The sequence below is a fragment of the Alligator mississippiensis genome, chromosome 7 (genome assembly GCF_030867095.1).
Source record: "Alligator mississippiensis isolate rAllMis1 chromosome 7, rAllMis1, whole genome shotgun sequence".
Classification (NCBI taxonomy): domain Eukaryota; kingdom Metazoa; phylum Chordata; order Crocodylia; family Alligatoridae; genus Alligator; species Alligator mississippiensis.
In genome coordinates, this window is record NC_081830.1 from 44,203,739 (window position 1) to 44,212,561 (window position 8,823).

An 8,823-nucleotide genomic window follows, 5' to 3' on the forward strand; every position below is an offset into this window, starting at 1 on the left:
AGTCTTACGTTAATCTGTTGGCCTCAGGGCCACTCGCAATGTTGCCCTATAGCTGTTACCCTATGGGATTGAAAGGTGTTAAAATTATCATAAAAGGTTACTACCCAGACTCGGGTTTATCCAATAAGCAAATTATGATGCAGCACCTTTAGGTTTGAAATTGGCATCGCTCCGCCTAAATCCCAACCCCTTTTAGGCTTCAATTGAATATGCTTTCTTGGAATATGCTTTCCTGGAATGTGTTGGGTGTGCCAAGCAGTTATATCCAGATTTTATCACTAAGGCTGATCCCTGAGCAAAAAAACCGTTAGGACAGCTAATCTCACAGCTACAGCTTTGCCTATGGGGCCCAGTCAGTTCCATGAACAGTTAATTTATCAGTTTAGTTAAACTTATGACAGACAAGTTACATTTGCAGTTTACAAACCTACAAGCTTATATTAACTAATATTACCTATTTAGGCAAAATACCAAATGCCTCCAAGAAGCACGTATTATTACTTATTAATCCCTCTGGTTCTGGCTGTCACAGAGGTGGGAAGTGTTGCAAAGATCTGACAATCATCACACATGCTGGAGATGTAGTTAAGGGAAGTTGCAGACAGCTTCACCAAAGAATGCAGAGAGCTACATACCTAAACAAAGCCTTTCTGAATGCCTGGCTGTAAGGAGACTCTCTGCCCTCAGGATTAGTAAAACTTGTTCTTGTCTTCCTGGTTTACATTTTAAGTTAAACTAAGTTGTGTATACTGTGTTTTACTGGGCTGTATCTTAGCTTAGGCAAAGATTTTTGGTAGTTCCCTGTTGTATGCTTTGCAAAGTGCTGTGTTCAATACATGATTGCTTCAGAGAAAGGACTTTTTTCCCCATCCCTGCTCCTCATTCTGGCAGGAGCTGCCCCCACCTCAAGGCTGATGGCTGGCATCCCATGTATTGTGCTAGCCCTGGATGGTGCCTGGCTATTAGGGCTGTGCAAAGCTTCAGCCCCTGATTCAATTTGGCAGAGATTCAGCCCAATTTGGTGGCCAAATCTCTGAATCTGAATTGAATCAGAGGACCTTCTGAATCAATTTGGAGAGATTCAGAAAGATTCAGTGATTTGGACATAGACACAGCTTTAAATGTTTTTTCTATATAGCTCTAGGTAGCAAGGGCTCATGAGTGCCATGATGCTGGGGCTCACGGAGTATCCCACAGGAGTGTGGGGGGCTCCCCAGCGTGCTCAGCAGCAGACCCAGAAGTGGACCAGAAGCACTTCTGGTCCACTTCTGGGACTACTGGGGAGCGCACTGGCCCCCCCCACCCCATGCCCTCCTGGCTTGGTGACTAGTGCCTCCTGGATCTGGGGAGGCACCTGGGGTCTTCTCATGGCCAATCACCAAGCCGGGGAGGCATGGAAAGGCCCCCCAGCATGCCACCGCCAGACCCAGAAGTGGACTGGAAGTACTTCCGGTCTACTTCTGAGTTCACTGTCAAGCACATGGAGGGTCCCCTCACACTCCTGTGGGATGCTCCATGAGCCCCAGCATCATAGCATTCATGAGCCCCTGCTACCTAGAGGTACGTAGTAAAAACTTTTAAAGCTGTGTCTATAGATTCATAGATGTTAGGGTCGGAAGGGACCTCAATAGATCATCGAGTCCGACCCCCTGCATAGGCAGAAAAGAGTGCTGGGTCTAGATGATCCCAGCTAAATGCTTATCTAACCTCCTCTTGAAGACCCCCAGGGTAGGGGAGAGCACCACCTCCCTTGGGAGCCCATTCCAGACCTTGGCCACTAACTGTGAAGAAGTTCTTCCTAATGTCCAATCTAAATCTGCTCTTTACTAGCTTGTGGCCATTATTTCTTGTAACCCCCGGGGGGCGCCTTGGTGAATAAAAACTCACCAATTCCCTTCTGTGCCCCTGTGATGAACTTACAGGCAGCCACAAGGTCGCCTCTCAACCTTCTCTTGTGGAGGCTGAAAAGGTCCAGTTTCTCTAGTCTCTCCTCGTAGGGCTTGGTCTGCAGGCCCTTAACCATACGAGTTGCCCTTCTCTGGACCCTCTCCAGGTTATCCACATCCCTCTTGAAGTGCGGCGCCCAGAATTGCACGCAGTATTCCAACTGCGGTCTGACCAGTGCCCGATAGAGGGGAAGTATCACCTCCTTGGATCTATTTGTCATGCATCTGCTGATGCACGATAAAGTGCCATTGGCTTTTCTGATGGCTTCGTCACACTGCCGGCTCATGTTCATCTTGGAGTCCACTAGGACTCCAAGATCCCTTTCCACTTCCGTGCCACCCAGCAGGTCATTCCCCAGGCTGTAGGTGTGCTGGACATTTTTCCTCCCTAGGTGCAGCACTTTGCATTTCTCCTTGTTGAACTGCATTCTGTTGTTTTCTGCCCACTTGTCCAACCTGTCCAGGTCTGCCTGCAGCTGTTCCCTGTGCTCTGGCGTGTCCACTTCTCCCCATAGCTTTGTGTCATCTGCAAACTTGGACAGAGTACATTTGACTCCCTCGTCCAAGTCGCTGATGAAGACATTAAAGAGTATCGGTCCAAGGACCGAACCCTGCGGGACCCCACTGCCCACACCCTTCCAGGTCGAGACCGACCCATCTACCACGACTCTTTGGGTGCGACCCTCTAGCCAATTCGCCACCCACCGGACTGTGCAGTCATCCACATCACAGCCTCTTAACTTGTTCACCAGTATGGGGTGGGATACCGTATCGAAGGCCTTCCTGAAGTCTAAGTATACGACATCCACTCCTCCTCCTGTGTCCAGGCGTTTCATAACCTGGTCATAAAAAGAGACTAGATTAGTCAGGCATGATCTGCCTGCTACAAACCCGTGCTGGTTTCCCCTCAGCATAACTTGTCCTGCTGGGCTCTCGCAAATGTGAGCCTTGATAATTTTTTCAAAGACTTTGCCAAGGATGGAGGTGAGACTGACTGGCCTATAGTTGCTCGGGTCCTCCTTCCTCCCCTTCTTGAAGATGGGGACCACATTGGCCCTTTTCCAGTCCTCCAGGACTTGGCCCGTGTGCCACAAGCGTTCAAATATTCCTGCCAGTGGCTCTGCAATGATGTCGGCCAGTGCCTTCAGCACCCTCGGATGGTGCTCATCCGGGCCTGCCGACTTAAAGGCATCCAGTTCTTCCAAGTGACTCTGCACCATCTCAGGGTCTACGCATGGTAATCTGGCGCCTATGTCCGAATCAGCATCAAATCTTCAGGTTCAGATTTGGGCTAATCGAATCAGGGACAGCAATTCGAATCAATGAATCGAATCACTGTCCCCGATTCGGGCCAAATCTGAATTGAATAGGACCCACTTTGCACACCCCTACTGACTATGCCCCTTCTGCTCCAGCAGTGAGGGATGAAAGCCTTGGAGGGTGTCTCTCTTCCCTCCCCTTTGGTAGTGGCTCCCTGGCTTCTAGCTTGAGCCACTGCAGGCATGTGGCTGCATTTCTGGTTTAACAGAGAATGTCTGTCCAGTTATTAATCAATTTAAACTGTGCAGCTTAGACTACTCTGCAAAGAGTGAATCAATTCAGGCTTGGGCTTTTTGAATGTCTGTCCCTAGCCCTGGAATCAGCACATCCAGCACCCTTCCAATGGGAAGCAGGTCTGCTTGTGGCTTCTTTTATAAAGTGCTGTTTCTAGACCCTTCTATGGGACAAGGGGGTGAGGGGAAATTAACACGACAGAGATGACTAGTTTGTAAGCCCATTTTCAGGCCTAGAGGAAATGGCTGCCACCCACTTATCTGAATGCCAGGCTACCTGAGCAAATGAATTAAGGAAGTTTGAAACATGTGTTACCAGATTTGCCTGCCACTTTGGGGTGTGCTCAATTATTAGAGTTATGTTTCTAATAGAATTACAGAAACCCCAATGTACTGCTTGTGTCCCTTGCATTTCTACACAGAGCTCTCTCTCTCCCTTCTGCAAGTCCTCACTGCCAATGGAGCTACCTTGCAGGGGTTAGTTTCAATGGGCCTGGGTTCCTCCAGCCACCGAATCAGTTGAACACATACACACGCGCACACAGGTTAACAGAACACATCTGAGACAGGACGGGTTACTCAGTACTTCCAGTTGACACCCTCATGTGGCACAGACTCAGTTCAGCAGGGCAACAGTAAAATGCAGTCAGACACAAGCACACAGGTTAACAGAGCACATCAGAGTCAGGGCCAGGTTACTCAGCACTTCCAGCTGACACCCTCATGTGCCCCGAATTCAGCCCAGGAACAGAGTACATCTGACACGGGCTGGGTCAATCAGCATTAACAGGCTGACACCCTCATACGCCTCAAACTCAGCATTTTCCAATCTCTTATCCTAATTGTCCTGGTAGTAACTCCCTTGATGAGCAAACCCCACAGGATTTTTGGGCTTTACAAGGATCTTTGGCTTAAGTAAAAGAAGTGTTGCTGCAGAGCAAATGGGGATGCTGAGGAGAACAAAGAGTAAATGAGGTTCAGAGAGAGTATGGCAACCAGCTGTTGGCTTAGAAATGGTATTTAAAGGCCTGTTTGGGGGGAATTGGCTTATAGGTATATATAATTGAATATATATAGAATTGGTATATATATGCATTATAAGGGGTCAAGATGGCCAGCAGGGGTTTAATGGATTTCTGAAGAGCTTGAGAGACACACACACACAGCTTCTCATGGCCCTGAAAGTAGATGGGCTGTCTAGCACAATGGATGGACATAGCCTGAGAATGAAGTGGGGCATGCCATAACATAAGATCACAGCCTTCAAGGCAGACAGGCTGTCTAACACAACAAGGACACAGAGTCTAGGAAACAGCCTGGAAACCAAAGGATGTATGTACCATACTGTCCCATAACACAAGATAAATGACACCAGCAACAAGGCCCTTGAAAGCAGTGGGGCCTATGTCCCAGTTTTCAGGGGAACCGATCAAATTAGGAGAAGGCCCAGAAGGCTACGTGGACATGTGACCACAGAGAGGCAACCAACCAGAGATAGGCACAGATGAAGAGTCATCAGGAGTCATCAAGGGGGGAAGGAGAATACAAAAGCAGAGACTTGACAGTAACAAAGGGCCCCATCCCTCCCTGTTTGCTCCCCGAGGTGGGTCCCCATCCCTGTCCCTTGGAAAGGATCCCCAAGGCCACCATGGACAGAGGGCATACCAGTAGCTCATCTCATGCACCCCACTGGAGAGGGGCTGTGGGCCTCAGCATCCCACTTCCAGACTACTGACACCTAAGAGAGAGAGCCTCAGTGTGAAGCCTGCATCTTGACCAGATGTACTTTGACTCTGACGACAGCCCTAGAATTGGTAGATATAAAATTATTTGATTGTTTGTATTTTTGCTTTTTTGTTCTTACTCTGTATCAATAAATTTGGCTATTATCGACTGGCAGATGTTGTGGTCAGTCTGAGGGTTGTGCTCGCCCGGAACAAAGGTATACATGCTGGGTCCAAATCCAGTGTCAACACCAGCTTGACCATAGAAGTTATTTTAGTGCCAGGTATATGAAACTTATAATGGCACTAGTAGTTATGGCCATATAAAGAGAGAGAAACAAACAAAGCAGTTAAAATATTACACGGTTTCAATTGGGTATCTAGCTCAAGTTTGATCAGCAAATGTCAGGTTTAGAAAGCTGTGGGCTTAAACAAAGAGAGACAGAGAAAGACAGAGACAGAGAGTTGGGGTCTCACCACTCAGCGAAGCTTGAACCGGTCAAAGTTCCCAGGTGCTTGTTGGAGCTGGCAGACAGACAGAGCCTGCAGCATAATCAGTGAGGGTGTTGCCAGCAGGGAAGTGGAACTGGTGCAGTGTTTGGATCAAAACACCAGAACAGAAACTTGAGCTTGGGTAGGGGTTTTTGTAGGGAAACAACAAGGGCTCAAGACAGAACACTCAGTTTGTTTATGGGTAAACTATGGCTCATATGGTGGATAATAGGAACTGATCACTGCTGGCTATGGGTGGTGTTACTCTGAGGGAACTCACAATGCAGACAAGCAGATTCATTGTTTTGGGTACCAGTAAAAGAGTCATTATTAGAAATGGTCTGATAAATGCTGAGCTGGGCGTGCACAGACATGGGCTGATTAGCATTTTGGAGCAGGGATTCCCCATCATGCAGTGCTCCCCTGCTTTGCTGGCCCCAGAGTTCAGTGTTGTCCCTCCCTTGGAATTCTGTTCTCCACTCTTGATGCTAATGACAGTGCCCCCCTTTCCCCATCTTGGATGTAAATGAGTCTGGGGGAAGTTGCTGTAATCTTGTTACCCTTATCCAGAGGGGCTTAGGTGTGTTTCTCACTGTATCTTCATTTCCTTTTGTAAACTCTTCTTCTGATCAGTTCTGGTTCAGGCAGAGGCGAGGTGGGGGCACAGGGGGGGGTCCTTCTTGAGTCAGACAGGCTGGGTACTGCACCAAGGTTCCCCAGGAACATAGACCTGACAGGTGTGTAAGGGAGATGCCTGCAATAAATGTCCTTTGTTGGCTGAAATCAGAAGTGCACGGACCTGGAGAAGAATATGAGAAATTTAATAGGTGGTCACTTTCCTTTCATTAATCTTTTGTTGCTACTGATGTTTTGTTTTGATCTTTTTCTGTGACAAACAATGTAGCTACTGTGGCTTAACATCAAGCTGCATTAATTGGCAAGAATGATAGTTGCCTTTGCCTTGATGTCAGTTTTAGTGACATACTGAGCTGTTGTACTTATGAGGAAGCCACTTGTACCTGAATTCAAAGCAAAACAGCAAGAGACTCAGGCAATGGTGTCTCTAAACAACCTTAGAGGGGAATTCAGACATGTTTCTTGCCTATACTTGGGTACAGGTGCTTCTGCATTGAAATACAGCTGTAACTCCAAGGGAATTACTCTAGGTTTACACAAGCATGCTGCAAAAAGAAGGTGACCCCTAGGTCTTAAACTCCTAAGAATCATGGAATATATTCTCAGCAGTGGCACTCCAGTCTTCAACAGTGGATTATTTGCTCCACTGTCTTTTAATTTTAGTTTTAGGTAGATCAAAGATTAATTGGCTGTCTATACATATGCTTGGGTGTGGGGGGGATGCATTTTAATTTCAGCAGTTCCCAGAGAGGCCTTCTAATTAAAATGCCTCACTGTCACATGTATTAAGCCCCCAAACATTTTGAAATGGCCATAGGATGCTTTATCTAAACCTCATTCGATTAGGTTTAGATAAAGCGCCCCCCACCAGTTTCGGATTTAGGCTTAAGCTACTTAAGTTACAGTTTAGGGCCTCACTATATGAGGGGCCTCTAAATAAAAAAAAAACAAAAAAAAACTGGACATTTTCGTTCTAAGATGACAAACATACATATATATGACTCCACAGTTATTATTCATATTGAGTTCATAAATGTGTGCATAAACAACAATAATTCATCTTAAAATTTCATGAAAATCCATTTTCTTGGATTTCGTGGATTATTTTTTTATTGTATGGAGCCTCTTAAACTGGACATAGTTTAGGGCCTCAGCATGTCAAAATTCAGCACTGGACCCCACAACCATTTTTAAATGTTTGGGGGCTTATACATGTGACAGTAAGGTCATGCTTGAGCATCCTAATTAGAACACAGAGCAAGTTTAATTAATCGAGTCTGCTCTGATGCATTCCAATTACAACAAAAACCAGCACATGTATAGGCAGCCATTAGGATTGGAGAAGCAAGGACTCATACAGAACAGGCACCAGCCTCTCCACTACTGTGGGGAGTGGTCATGCCTTTCTCACAGAGACTGTTGGCAAATGGTGAGTGTCTAGAGGAAGGTCAGGAAGAGGAATATGGAAATAAATTAAATACATAGCCCTACTGCAGCTTCCACTACGCCACTTGACTCATAGTTTCATATAAGTAGGGTTGGAGGAGACCTGAGCAGATCATCTAGTCCGACTCCCTGCCTTGGGCAGGAATGAATACAGGGCTGTTATGACCTCTACTAAGTTTAAGCTCAAATGACCCCCGCTAGGTAGTTATCAAGCCTCCTTTGAAAGACCCCTAAGGTAAGAGCCAGCACCACTTCCCTTGGAAGCTGGTTCCAGACCCTGGCCACCCTGACTGTGAAGTAGTGTCTCCTGATGTCTAGCCTGAACCTACTCTCTATCAACTTATGGCCATTGTTCCTTGTTACTCTGGGAGGTGCTCAGGGGAACAGAGTCTCACCCAATCCCCTCTGGTCCCCCCTGGTAAGTTTATATATGACTCAAGACCCAGTTCATTGTTGCCTTAAATTTTCTTGTACAAAGAGGCCATACAGCAAGTGAAAGGACCTCTTAGAGATGGACTAAGTGTCCCATATTGTATACCTAGCAGCCCCATCAGCATGTTTCATAGCAAAGGAGAGGTAAGCTAGAGAGAGAGGAGGCAGAGCCAGGGCAGCCATAAATGCCAACATTATAGTTTCATAGTTATTAGGGTCAGAAGGGGCCTATTAGATCATCAAGTCTGACCCCCTACCCTGGGCAGGAAAGAGCGCTGGGGTCAGATGACCACAGCCAGGTGTCTGTCCAATCTCCTTTTGAATATTTCCAAGGAAGGGGACAACACCACCTCCTTTGGAAGCCTATTCCATATTTTGGCAACCCTCACTGTAAAGAACTTTTTCCTGATGTCCAGCCTGAATCTGCTCTCTTTTAACTTGTGTCCAATGTTTCTAGTTACCCCGACTATCACCCTGGTAAACATCATATCCCCCACTTCCTGCTGACCCCCCCAGATGAGTTTGTAGGCAGCCACAAGATCACCTCTCAACCTCCTCTTGTGGAAGTCAAAGAGGTTCAGGTCTCCCAATCAG